The 13,999-nt window shown below is 45.5% G+C and overlaps 1 protein-coding gene and 1 long non-coding RNA gene across 3 annotated transcripts in view; one reads left to right on the forward strand and one right to left on the reverse strand.

Moving 5' to 3' along the window:
• LOC310762276 overlaps positions 1 to 13,999 on the reverse strand; it is a 466,366-nt gene that overhangs the window by 390,970 nt on the left and 61,397 nt on the right. The window lies entirely within an intron of this gene.
• LOC310762214 (cytochrome P450 2J2-like) overlaps positions 1 to 13,999 on the forward strand; it is a 205,759-nt gene that overhangs the window by 10,556 nt on the left and 181,204 nt on the right. The window contains exons 5-6 of the transcript XR_014547897.1: positions 602 to 775; positions 8,873 to 9,014. The gene's annotated coding sequence lies outside the window, so the exon portion shown is untranslated. The remainder of the gene's footprint in view (positions 1 to 601; positions 776 to 8,872; positions 9,015 to 13,999) is intronic.

Consider the following 13,999-nt stretch of genomic DNA (forward strand, 5'->3'; position numbering starts at 1 on the left):
CAACAGAATACAGCAGCATCTATCCATCAACAGATCCTCTTCAGACCCATGTTTATTCACTTAAACAGAAAAGTTTGGAGGAACTACCTAGAAAGGGTATTTCATGTTTTTGCTGCCACTATGGGAAATTCTCCAAGAATTCTGCCAGCTGCTCTATTTCTGATGGTGATGGGACCCAGAGCAGGGCTCAGAGATGGAAGTTGTGGTTCTGAAAGGAGAATACAGCTTTAGGGACCCTGGTCCTGGGTCATGAAGGGCTTAAAAATACGTAACAGTAAGAATGGTGTAAAATGAATGTTATATGAACTGACTGCTGGCAGCTGCAGTTTTGTACTGGTTAAACATCCCAACCTGTCTTCTAATGCTGTCCTATTTAGTATGCCCAATTCACTGCCAGCTGAAGTGATGTAAAAGCACTCTGCCACCTGCCACCCGGAAGTAACTCTGGGTCAAAGAGCGCCCACAGACATTTAGCCACAGCCTCAATAATAATCCAGGCCATGATGCTGAAGTGCCAGTCCAAATGAGTTTGTTGATAGACCTTGTTACCAAACCATTTTGTGGTAGTGACTTGTGGTTTTTGCTTTCTCCTCCTCTGCAGCTGTATGAAGTCTTCCCATGGCTCATGAAACATTTCCCAGGGCCTCATAGGAAGTTATTTGCCTCCGCAGACTTGATACTTTCATTTGCAAAGGAGGAGTTAGAAAGACATAAAGAGCAACGAAAGGATGAGTCACAGGATTTCATTGATTTCTATCTACTTCAGATGGAGAAAGTAAGCATCCACTGTCAACTCCTGGCACTTGGGGCCTGGCCACACTACAATGTGTGTTTGTGTCTGAGTTCCCACTTACTTTGTGTAGTCCAGATGAAGTTACCCTCAAACATCACCTGTCTTGATTCTTTCCCTCTGTAACTTTGGGTGTACCTGATACAGGGATAATTTGATGATTTAGCTAATTTAGCTAAATGGCTTAGGGCCTTCGTATTTACGGGACCGCCTCTCCTGGTACGCCCCGCAGAGGACCTTAAGGTCCATTAATAATCATAGTTTAGAGGTCCCGAGCCCTAAGGAAGTCAGATTATCCTCCACCAGGGCCAGAGCCTTCTCAGTAATGGCTCTGACCTGTCCCATGAGACCAGGGCCCTGCAGGATTTAACTTCCTTCCGCAAGGCCTGTAAGACAGAGCTATTCCGCTTGGCTTTCAATTTGAACTTAGCCTGATCTTTTATTCCCCTTCCTTACCTCCCACTCCCCTTTTTATGCAGATTACCCGCTCTGGGATCCCACAGCTAATTCTCCCCGGTCTCCTTGCTGGCCCAAATAGGACTAATTTGCCAGGTAGCCCTGGTGATCATCTAATGTTTATTGGATGGATTTCCCCCCTAAACTGATTTTTGAATTCTGAATTTATTGTTATTCACTTTTTATACTGTATTTATGCTGTTTTTTGTTGCATCAATTAAGTGTTTTAAATTTGTTGTTAGCTGCCCTGAGTCCGGTTTTCTGAACCAGGAAGGGTAGGGTATAAATAAATTATTATTATTATTATTATTATTATTATTATTATTATTATTATTATTTTATTTTTATTATTATTATTATTTATTAAAATTTAGCTAATGCTGCAGAAGACAGAATTAGAAATCAAATGAGTTTAACAGACAACTTGGCTGAAATTAGCAACATGAATTTCAATAGGGACAAATGTATGGTTCTGCACGTAGGCAGGACTAACCAGATGAACAAATATAAGATGGGAGACGCATGTGAAAAGGATGTGGGGGTCTTAGTAAACCACAAACTTAACATGAGTCAATAGTGTGATACAGCAGCAAAAAAACCTAATGTTATTCTAGGCTGCAGCAACAGAGGTATAGTGTCCAGATTAAAGGAAGGAGTAGTACTGCTCTACAACAGTAGATTCTTTTATAAATTGGGGAAAATTGGGCTCCCAACATCTGGGGTTACAGATTATTTATTTTGGTTGGTTTGGCTGGGTGGATCAATAATCACTTTCTACTACTCCCACATCCACGCCCACTACTTCCTGAATGCTTTACTGTAACTTCTTTTCTGGCTGTGCTCATAAATATTTCCAATGGACTTCTGAACAGAGGAATGTATGTCTCTTTTGATTCCTCAGATTTGCACAAAGCCAGAAAAATGAGCAAATTTACAATTTCCTGACACTGCTTTTGCACACATCTTGTGTGGGCTTTTTTAAAGGGTGTGCACGTCGCTATCTGGAAACATACACTCATGGTACTTAATCACTGAGATGAATGAAAAAGCCACATTGTTCCTATATATATCCAAATATGTGCAGGTGTGAACTGCTCTGCTCTACTATCAATGTGGGGGATGAATGGATTAATAGCTAAAAAATGCTCAAATATGGCAAGTCCTTTCTTGCCTAAAAGTGAAGCCACCCCTGCTAGGTCCAACAATATAAACAGTCTTGCTGCACCATTCAGACACATTCTTGTCCTCATCCATGTCCTTTTTATGGTGCAACATAAAGCAGGCACAGCTGGCAGTTTAAGTATCTACCTTGTTTGCTAATATTGCTCACCCAAGGAATCACTGAATTCACTGCTAGCATTGAGCATTGATATCTGCAGGGTTACTAAGAGAAATTTCTGGGCCTCTGATATTAAAGTCAGCTACTAACATAAATTGTGGTTGCATACACACCACACATTTAAAGAATCCTGAGACCTGTAGTTTACCATCAAAGAGCTACAATTCTCAGCTTGCATAACAGATCATAGCTGTTAACCGTCCCTTATTTGGTGGGAAACTCCCTTATCCCAGTGCCGTGTCCTGCTGCTGTCCCTTATTGATGATGTCCCTTAAATTTCCCGGGTTTCAAAGGAAGCAGCTCCTCTCCCTCCCTCCCTGCCGGCCAGGGAGGAGGGAGGCTCCAACTGGGTTGCTTGGCTATGTTGCTCACCCAGTAAGGAGTCTAAGAACGACTGGGGGGTGGAGCTTGCATGCCTTGTGCTGATCAAATCGGCCGTGTTGCCTGGGGACTCGCCTTTGCTTAGTGCTTCCCAGCGGAGAGGTGACAGTGGTTTTCCTTGCTGCATCCCCTTTGCCGGGTTGCTGCGCTGTGGGAACCACCACTTGAGGCTTCGTTTGGCTGCTGACTGGGCTTTCTGCTTTTGGCTTGGAGGGGCTCAGAAGTTGAACATACCTGTGCCCGGAAAACCCCTTATTTTGGCTGCTGATTCCTTATTTTCGAGGCTGCTGGTCCCTTATTTTCAAATCTGTAAGTTGACAGCTATGTAACAGATTCTTCAGGAAAGTCTCAAGCTGTGGGTTCATCCCCTGTCAGCTTGATTTGTTTTGGGTGGTGGGGAGTGGGGGCCAGACAGATGTGCGTTTTTGGATAACCAAGCCACAAGGCCATTCAGAAGTGTAGGAAGTCTGTGATCTACTTTGAGATGCCTTGCTTATGGCGTGATCTGATTCAGAAACATGATAACCAGTGCTTTTTTAAAAAGGGGGTACTCAAGGGTCCGCAGTACTGGCACCTCTTTTTTGTTGGTAAAAAGTGTGGCACTTACTGTAACAACTTCACGGTTGTGAAGGGAATTGGGGTTGCTCGTGCGTTAGGGGGCTGCTGCTCTAGGCAACGTTGTCTGGCTAAACCTTTCCCTGGCTGGACAGCCCTTTCTCCGTGGCTGTGTCAGTCACTGGCAGAATCCGTCAGTGGGTGTTTCCTGAACTTCTTCCAATATAAAAGCTGCTTGACGCCAAGTCTCCGCCTAGCCTCCCTGCGTGGAAGTCTTCTGCGCAGAGTGGGCATGGCCAGCGGAGGTCCTGGGCTCTCCCCGCTGGCCTCTGTGGAAGAGTCTTGGAGCCATGTCTCCGAAGTCCTTCCCTGCTCCCCTTTCTTCCTGGTGTCACGCCGATTTCCTTCCCCAAAGGAAGTGTTCTCTCTCTCCCTGCTGGTCCCTTCTCCTGCATCGTTGGGGAGCCTTACCTCCACTCTTGGCTCCGATGGCAGTTCCCTGACAACGGTGAGCACCTCTTTTTCTAGAAAAAAGGACAGATGTTAATGTTTCCAGGATCACCCCAGTTCAAATTGTAATTTGGGGTACACAAACTGCCAATGCAAACCACTATTAATGCACTTGGATTTGTGCAGATGAAGCCACTATCTTTGCACTATCATTCCAAAATTACATGGGAAGAAGCTGACTTGGAAAGGGGTGTGGTTTCCTTTTATTACATTTCATTGTACACGACTTTTGAAGAGTATTGGAGAGATCCTTTCTTCTTCTTCTTTGGTGATCACTTGTAGCAGAGTAAGACTGTCTTTCATTAACACGGTTTTAACAGTGAGTCTGGAAGTGACTGTGGAGGCCAATTCTGGATCAACACATGGGGGGGCCACTAGGTGGCGCATCGGAAGATGGCTGACAATAACATCTCTCCGACCCACACGAGGTAATTTGGAGGCTATGATGGGGGTAATTAGCCTCCTTATCCCCCCCCAGAATGGTGGGGGGGGGGAACGGCCCTTGCCTGCTGTGCCCTATACCACCCCCGAATTTGTGGGGGTGGGGGCACTAGGCACAAAGCCCTCCTGTGGGATTTCGGCACTCCTGGACGCCGTCCCTGATTCGCGCTGCTAGTTGCAAGCATCTTCAAAAGAAACAATTTGGACGAGATAAATTGCACATGCTTCAAGGAAAAAGGGGAGTAAAGACTGCTGACAGAAGAGATCTCTGATAACAAGACAAGAATAAAATATGAGAAGATACGCCAAGATACGGTATGACTTGAGGGGGGAGGGGGGGAAAAACCTGCCTTTCATTATGTGATTTAACAAGAATCCCCTCCCCAAATGAGTCAGGAACTAAGGACTTAAGCTGTGGATTTAAGGCTGTGTGGAGATAAACTTTCGAACCAAAGCAATGTTTCAAGATGAAGCTGGAAAGCTAAGAGTTTTGGAATGACGCAGTTAAAAATGCCATCGCCATTTTGGGAGGCATTGTTGGAGCTCTTGGGTCTGGGAGGAGAAAGAGAGAAATAGAGTTGTTTACATACATCTCGGTGGGACTTAAGAGCGACAAATGCCAAATTTATGATGGGAAGAGCGATGTTATCTACCAAGGAGATATATGGAAACCATCTGGACTTAGTGGAGGAACGGGAAATCCACACAGGATTATTATTTTGCTTATCGGCTTAAGAGACTAACAGAAGAGATCGTAAAGGAAAAATAGAAATTATATGAACAAGATATGATGTGGAAACACCAAGATAAGACTGAATAGAATTATGAATTTTCTTTGGACTGATTGGGACTGATTTGGACATTAACGCAGTAATAAGAAGATGATCTGAATCCCCCTTTGGACCTTGAAGTATGGGTTCCCCCAACAAAATTTAAAAATTTGGCTTTGTAATTTGGAATTTATGTGATGTGATTTAATTTGATGTGATTGGCCAGTTAATAAAAATTATTTTAAAAAAAATAATTCTGGATCAACACATGCTTCCACAGTGGGGACATGGGTTTCTGGGTGGGAATCTATTCAAAGATAATTACATAAAAACCTGGAAAGGAATAAAAAGAGATTTAGAAATCTGGAATAAGTTAAGATTATCACTTGTTGGCAGAATATCGGTGGTTAAAATGAACGTCTTGCCAAAAATGATGTATCTATTCCAAATGATACTGATAATTGGAGGAATGGGAGTATAACATGTTTTTGCGGAATTTGTGGGAGGATCCCAGCAGCTACAGGGGAGTTGCGGTTAAGGAGAAGTTGGTAATATTCTTTCCAGCGCAGTGCAATAGCTTCTTTATCTTTTAGAAGTGTGGTACCGTCTGCTGAGTCTAGGGGGCATATGCCATGATTTATTAGAGAGATGTCTTGATAGTTTCCACAATCATGTCTCTCACCTTTTTTAAAAAGTTTGATAATCTTGGCATCCCTAAAGTCTGCTGGGATCTCTTCTCTCTTCCAGACTTTTTCAATAAGCTTGTGAAGTTGTTGTGTAAGTTCAATTCCACCCACTTTGAAGACTTTGGCAGGCATCCAATCAGGTCTGCTGCTTTGTTGTTTTTCATTTGATTTATAGCTGTACACAATTCTCCCAGATATGGAGATACTGCAAGCTCATCTCTAACTTGGTTTTGCGGAATTTTTGAGAGGCCCTCAGCAGCTACGGGGGAGTTGTTGGTAATATTCTTTCCAGTGTAATGCAATAGCTTCTTTATCTTTTAGAAGTATGGTACCGTCTGCTGAGTGTAGGGGGCATATGCCATGATTTATTGGCCCATAGATGGTCTTTGTGGCTTTAAAGAAACTCTGTGCATCATGAGTGTCAGCTAAGTGCTGGATCTCTTGAGCTTTTTTAATCCACCAGGTGTTTTTTAGTTCTCTGGTTCTTCTTTGACCCTCAGCCTTAGTGTTGGCATTGGGGGTTTTTCTTAGTAGCAGTTTTTATCTCTTTGCCATATCTGAAAGGCCTTCCTTTTTTTTTTTTTTTTTTTGTTAATAACGCGTTCAATTTCACTGTCATTTTCATCAAACCAGTCCTGGTGTTTCTTGGTTTGGTATCTAATAGTTTGTTTACAGGCTACAATAATGGATGTTTATAGCTTGGTCCAGTGTTCCTCAATGTTATCAGGGAATTCCAAAAGCAGATGGTCCTTAAGAATCGTTTGGAAGCAGTCCCACCTGATAGGCTCTTGAAGGGCTTGAGTGTTCATTTTGTGCCTTCATTTCCTTCCTTGAAGCCTGCGATGAGATATAAGCTTGATAGCCATCATGAAAAGTATTAATCAGTGCTCTGTCAAGCAGTTGTCGGCACTTGTCATACCTCTGGTATGGAGCACATTATGGTGATCTTCAGCTCAGAGAATTACATAGTCTAAGAGGTGCCAGTGGTTTGACGGAGGATGCCTCCATGACGTTTTCAAGTTATTTATCTGTCGAAAGGGTGTGTTGGTAATAACAAGGTTGTGTACTGCACATATCATTAAAAGTAAGATTCCGTTCTGGTTGCTGTTACCAATTCCTTCTTTCCCATTAGTCCCAGGCCACAGATCGAAATCTTGCCCAATTCTAGCATTAAAATCACCCTCCTTAGGCATCTCTGATAATGTCTTCATCGGCATCCAGTGTTGGTGCATAAGCACTTAGAATAGTAGCCTGTTGGTTTTGGGCAAGTTTTATTTGAAGGGTTGAAAGTCACTCATTAATACCAGTAGGTATTAAGATAAGAGCTTCACAAAATCCTTCTTGATAGCAAAGCCTACTCCATGTATTCAGCGTTCTTGTTCAGGTAGACGTTTCCAGAAGAATGTGTAGCCTCCTTTTTCTTCCTTCAGTTGTCCCTCACCTGCTCTTTGAGTTTCTTGAAGCGCTGCAATATCAATGTTAAAACGTCAAATCTCTCTTGCAATGATGGCACTTCTGCGTTTGGGACGCTCCTTATCTGTACTATCTGTCTGTATATTCCAAGTTCCAAAGTTCAGTTGTCTTTTACGACCGCTGCGTGGTGACCCCACTGGGCGTGGTAACCCAGTCATGGAAAAAGGGAGGCAGACTATGTTTAGGGCACTTTTTCTAGCCCCTCCCTCTTTTCAGGGTGAACAGAGTGGATCCTAAGTAGGGCTGCTTAGTCATACAGTTGCCGAGCTGCTCAGCTGCCTCATTTCTTGTGTCAGAACGAATTAATCTGTATCCACTGCTCATGTTCATGACTAGGGGCTTCCTGCCCCCGTTACCATTTGCCGGCCATGGAACTTTTTTGGGTTTGGGTTTGGGATGGGTTTTTGGGAAGACACCTGTGCATGAATTTGTTTTATGTGTATAGATCAGTGCACGCTGACCAATGCACAGTCTTCACAGTAAGGCTCTGTTCCGATGGCATGAGTAGTCACGACTAGAGGTAGATTCTTATCTGCTGCAGCCTTCACCCCCCTTCACAGCCATTGTGACATACTGCTTGTTATCATCCACCTGTTCTGCCATTGAGGACTTCTTGGATCATTTTTTGTCTAGCTCCTCCCCTTTGAACTTACCGCCTTGGGTGACCCTGCTGGAAGTACGAGACTCCCGACGGCTTCACTCACAAGGGTCATAGGACTGCGCAAGCCCACTGACCATGACAAGGTGATGATCCAACGAGTGAGGATCCTTTCCTATACCCTTTACAATGCCATGTTACGAGTTTGAGGGGGAGTAGACTGAATGCCGATACCCTTCTAATGCCTCGGCCCTGCTTCTAATTCTTGGAATAGCCAGCCAGCTTCCTGGTGAAAAAATGGGTGGTTAAGGTAACATAGGAAGTGGGTCTGTGCAAGATGGGAAATGGGTGGGGGCCCTCCTCCAACCCACAGGTAGTTAGAAAGACAAAGGCAGGATTGGGAGCGGAAAGTGAAGTGATGAGCTTGAATGCTAGAAGCAGCAAGCTGGGAAGCGAGAGAAACAACAATGTTTGATTTGAATCCAAGGCTGTGGCTATGAGGGAAACAAGGCCATATTGGGGTGCTGGCTGTGAATTCTTCCATTGTAGGCTCAGGCTGTATATATGTGTAAGTAAAACATATATCATAAAGACACCACAGTCTCTGTTGTGCCTCATTCCAAAGGAAACACGAACCCTGGGTAAATGCCTGGAACTCTTGGAATCTTGAACCACTTGGAGACTGGGGTGGTGAGCAACAGGCATTTTAGATGACTACTTCAGTCCATGACTGTGTGCAAGTATCTTCCTACAAATTTACCTGTAAAACAAAGTATTAGGTGTTGCGCTAGGAAGCCCCCCCCCTAAGTCAGATAGATTTTGTGTGGCCTGCAATTAATTCCAACATTTCACCTTTTCCATTATCATCAACAGAGCAAGGATGACCCCAACTCTACCTTTAATGAAGACAACCTGGCAGAGTGTGTTCTTGACCTCTTTATCGCAGGGACAGAGACGACTGCTGCTACTCTGCAATGGGCACTGCTCCTCATGGTGTCTTATCCAGATGTTCAAGGTGAGGGAGAACTTTGCAATGGAAGCAAGCACCTCCCTGGATCCCTATAGAGAAGAGCTTAGATTTATTTGCTTTTTAGTAGCTGATTGTAATTCTTCCAAGGTTTCATAATGGGTGGGTGACAGATGTTTGTTCACAGTTACACCCAAATGGTACAACCTTTCCTCATGGGGTGTTACTCCAGCCCCATAATCATTGTGTGTTGCCTTTTTCTGAACCTTTTTTTATAAAAGTAGTTAGTAGTTAGTATGATGGAAATATGCAACTCACCCAAAACCAGTTTCTCTGTTGTGAATGTGTTTTCTTGTCTTTGTGGTGACTGTATTGTTTTGTTTTAAGATTGCTGGACTTCTGATTCCAAACAAAATGTTTTACTATTTCTTATAAAGGTAAAATGCTGCTAGGCATAATACTGCAAACTTAGGTGTTGTTTACTTCTGCTTAGTCACCAAGATCTGCTGACTTGTTTCATCTAGTTTTGACTAACATTTGCTCTCCAGTCCTTAGAACAAACAGTGACCTATTTCCACAGTAATCAAGAGATCATTTCCAGAAAACTGGGAACGTTATTTGATTCCAGATTTTCTAGTAACACTAGGATTTCCTCACAGAGAAGTATAGAGTGTGCCATTTCCGAGTTCTATGTGGAAAAAAATGCGTAAAAATGCTTTTATTTTGGGATTTTGTTTGGCATTTAACTTCTAGGCCCCTCTATATCCCAGCAGACTCCAGAAGAGAGGCCTGTCTTCAGGGAAAGGGGATTCTGGCCAATCTTGCTGACAGGCTGATGATACACAAAACCCCTATAAAAAGAACCCCTTCAGAAACTTGGGAAGGGGATGTCAATGACTTGAATTCATTTCAGGTTTGGTCTGCTTCCTAGATATGCTTCAGCTCCTGGGCAGCATCTGCTTCGCTCTCAGAAATGGGAGGATAGGCAGCTTTGCCAAGAGGGGAAGCCCCCATTTTGTCCTTGCCTCAAGGGATAGCCGCTAAGGATAGGAGGAACACAGAGCTGCCCTTCCTTTCCCTTCTGTGGTCGCCTCAGTGCTTGGTCTTTTGTCAGCCACTAACTCTTCTCCTCAGGAGGGAAGGGAAGAGGCAGCTGTTCTCTCAGGAGAATAGGGAGCCAGAGCTCTCTAGAATCCCCTCATTATACTTAATTCCTAACAACCATTTTAAGTACCACCACAAGGAGATGCTGGTTTCCCCCCTCACACTCCATCCACTGGGAAGCACCCCCCCCCATATGAACCCCCAATTAACCAAGAGTGCTACTAATTTTCACTCAGTCCTGCTGTTAGGCTGTTAGCCATCCTTTCCCCCTTTCCTGCACTGTCTCTCTGAGGCACTGAGAGGAAAAGGCAGGCCAGAGTGACCAGGCTGCTGCTGGTTACATTCCTGAGGTAAAAAAAAGTGAGGAGAGGCCCCAGGGGACTCTGTGGGGCACCTTCACTCCTCCTTTAGTATCTGTGGGCTCTAGTTGTAGCCAAATGCCATTTTGCTGTGGTGGCAAGCTGCTTAATCCCTGCTACTCCTGCCACCTCCATGGCTTTTTTTTACATTGCATCCAAAGATGGCAGCAGCAGGAGGGTTGGTTGGCCCTCAATCCGACTCAGGAGCATCATCGCCAGCTCTCCTCCTCTGCATCATGCTTGTGCCTGCTTTGCAGATTTCACCACAGAGGTATTTGCCTTGGGGTATGGCTGAGCAGGGCACAGTGTGGGTCGCCACCGTGGCCAAGCAACCACTTTGCCAGGAGGAAGAGAGGGGGAAATGGGCAGCCATAGAATTGTGCTAACTGGCCTCCATGCACTGGCTGCAATCCTGTTCTGTGTGGGATAGAAGCCAGGCACTGAGTTTCAGTAAGGGCAGAACTGAGTGTGTGAAAGAAACATTTGATCTGGCTCCTGGTCTTCCCAGAGAGTAAGGAACTCCCCTCTGAATTTGTGGAAACATGAGAAACTGGCTGCTGCTGAGTCAGGGCCAGGGTCCATCCAGCTCAGTATTGCCTACACTGGCTGCCATCAGCTCTCCGGGATTTCAGGGAAGGAACATTCCCAGCCCTACCTGGAGATTCTGGGAATTGAATCACGGACCTTCTGCATGCAAAGCAGATGTTCTACTGAAGCCTTAATTATTTGGGATCCATTTGCCCGCTTACCCAGGACGTAGAGGAGCCAAAGAAAGCACCAGGGATTCAGTTCCTTCGGAGAAAAAAGTTTATTGTGATCTGCGCAGAGGCAACCAGCGGAATTGCTTCCAAAGGCTGGCGGGCCCTAATACACGTAAGCAAGCAATATTTATACCCCTGCAGCACCTCCCGACCACCCCCCCACCAGTAACTCATCATATCATATTCCCCAATTTGCCCAATTTGGGTGTTGCTAAAACATTTCGCCAGTGCACACCTTTCGCTTATCAGCCAAGCCTGCATATCTTGTTTGCTCCAGATGCATTCCTCCTTCTCTCCGGGCGTTGCCTTCCAGCTGTTAATACACTCCCTGCCTACTCCCTTCATTCCCTCCTCTTCTTATGAACAACCTAGTCCATAGGTTCGTTCGCAGGGATGGGCCTATACTCTCGCATGAGGGCAATCACACGGGGTCCCATCATTCGGGACATCATTTTTTGCATCATATTTTGCAAGCATTGCACCAAGCAGGGCATACAAAAGCAGAGCGAAAGCAAAATTAGCAAAGGTCCCATAAGCATAGCAAAGAGCCCCCGGAGCCACCCTGTTGGGAGGAAATTTTCTAGCCAGGACATATCCCATCCTTCCCAAGTTTGTACAGGAACATGGGCTACTTTTTCAATGCTAACCGCCAAATTACGGATGGCTTCGCCATGATCTGAAATGTTAAAACAACATGCTCCACCAGTCAGGTTGAGGGCCGCACAAAATCCTCCTTGCTTGGCCAAAATAAAGTCCATTCCCAACCGTAATTGGAAAACGGCGGTGTGGGTTTCATCTAACTGGGTGGCCACGAGGCGGAGGGCAGTGGCCGTGGCATTGGCTATGATTTCCACCACTGCCTGGAGCCGGATGATGCGATTGAGATTATAAATGGGTTCTCGGGCTCCTGCCACCCACTCATCGGAATTCCAGGAGGCAGGGTCATAGTGGGCAATTATGCGTTCGGGTGGCCATTCGTCCTTTCCCCAGGTTTGTTTACTACCCCCCGCGATGTTGGAGATATCAACAGAGCGGCGGTTACGATGAAATGGGGAAGAGGGTATCCACATTGGAGGTACAAGAAATGCTGGAAAGCAAACACCATATCCGTTCCGTGGATAGAGGTGATAAGCTTTTGTCCCACAAATCCAATAAATGTTACTGCCATGCTGAGAAGAGGTCCACCTGGCTCGAGAATTTGCCTCCAGGAGTGCAAGGTTGGTACAAGCCCCACCACATTCAGAGATGTCCAAAGGACCACATGTACAATTACATGATGATCGGCCTAAAAACCTCGTATGGTTGAAAACGGCATTTCGGGTTCGATTAGTACAGAACCATCCAGAGACCCTATAAACTCGTAAAGGAGTTGAATGGTTCCAATAAGGAGTTGGGCTGGACAGACTATACGTATATTGGATCTGAGAACGATTGAGGGGTACGGGGAGCATGGGCATTCCGCCTCCTCCATCTAAGGGTCCGAGGGTACAAACAAAACAAGCAGTTTTATTTGCTTCATGGGCTACTATTTCTGCCAATTGAAGCCACTTGTTATAGAGACTCTGAGCCCCCTGTCTTCTCATTTCCTGTGTGAGGAGAATGCTATTACGATTTAAGGCCTGGAAGCATTCGGCCTTGGGAGTGGATTCTCCCACCATAAATAGGAGAAGGATCATCAAGGGGAGGGAGGGGGATCGCTTCCTTCCACAAAACCTATGGCGTTCGTGCCAACAGAAATAAAAGACCATCCAGATGATCAGGGCGGTACATATTACTCCTACCTACCATGCCCATTGGTTCCATGGTTCCTCCCACCAATAATCAGACATTATGAGGGCAGTTCTAGGACTGAGAGTTGGGGCCTAGAATATAGCAGTATCGACCTTCAATATTGGTGGGGTGCATGTGGCTATGGTGGGTGGGTGATAGTCTCAGCCCTCCGGGGATGGGTTGAGAGGAAAAATACACTGCCACACACCCACAAGAATAAACAGCTGCCTGCACAGAGCAAGAGCACGGGGACAAAATTCCTACAGGGGTGTTGGCACACCAAATAATACTTAATCTGGGACCCTGCCCTTGCCTGGGCCACGGGATTTTCAGGGGGTTTTGTTTTAATATCTGGAACGTTGGGGGCGCTGCCGGCGGGCGTCCCTCCCATCCACTTATTCAGCCGTCAGCGTCAGCGTCCGGAGTGATGCTAGCAGGGCGGTTGTCCACTGGGCACCTGGATATGGTCAGCCGGAGGGGGTCCTCGGGATGTGGGGACACAGTCCAATCAGAGACTACTTTCTTCACTCGAGTGTGGTGGACCCAAGGGGTAACGCCACCGACCTTCACAGCAGTGGGTGTAGAGAGGAGAACAGTGTAGGGTCCCTTCCAGCACGGTTACAGCGGGATTTGGGCCCAGTCTTTCACCCACACTTCGTCACCTGGCTTGAACTGGTGCAAAGACTCAACTAAAATGCAAGGAGTCCGAGCTTGGGCCCACCTATTGAGAGAGAGAAAAACTTGGGAGAGTGACTGCACATAATTATTCAACTCCACATCTTGAATAGGGATAGGTGAAAGCATGCGCACATAAGGAACCGGTCTCCCAAACATCACTTCAAAGGGTGACAAGTGAGTACGTTTCGATGGGAGACTACGGACTCTAAGCAAAGCCAAGGGCAACATGGACACCCAATTAGACCCTGTTTCTTGGGTCAATTTGGACAGTTGATTTTTCAAAGTCCTATTCATTCTTTCCACCTTCCCAGAACTTTGGGGTCTATATGCAGTATGTAATTTCCAGTTTATTTGTATTATT

This window comes from Podarcis filfolensis (assembly GCF_964270895.1).
Source record: "Podarcis filfolensis genome assembly, chromosome: 5".
In the NCBI taxonomy this organism is placed as follows: Eukaryota; Metazoa; Chordata; class Lepidosauria; order Squamata; family Lacertidae; genus Podarcis; species Podarcis filfolensis.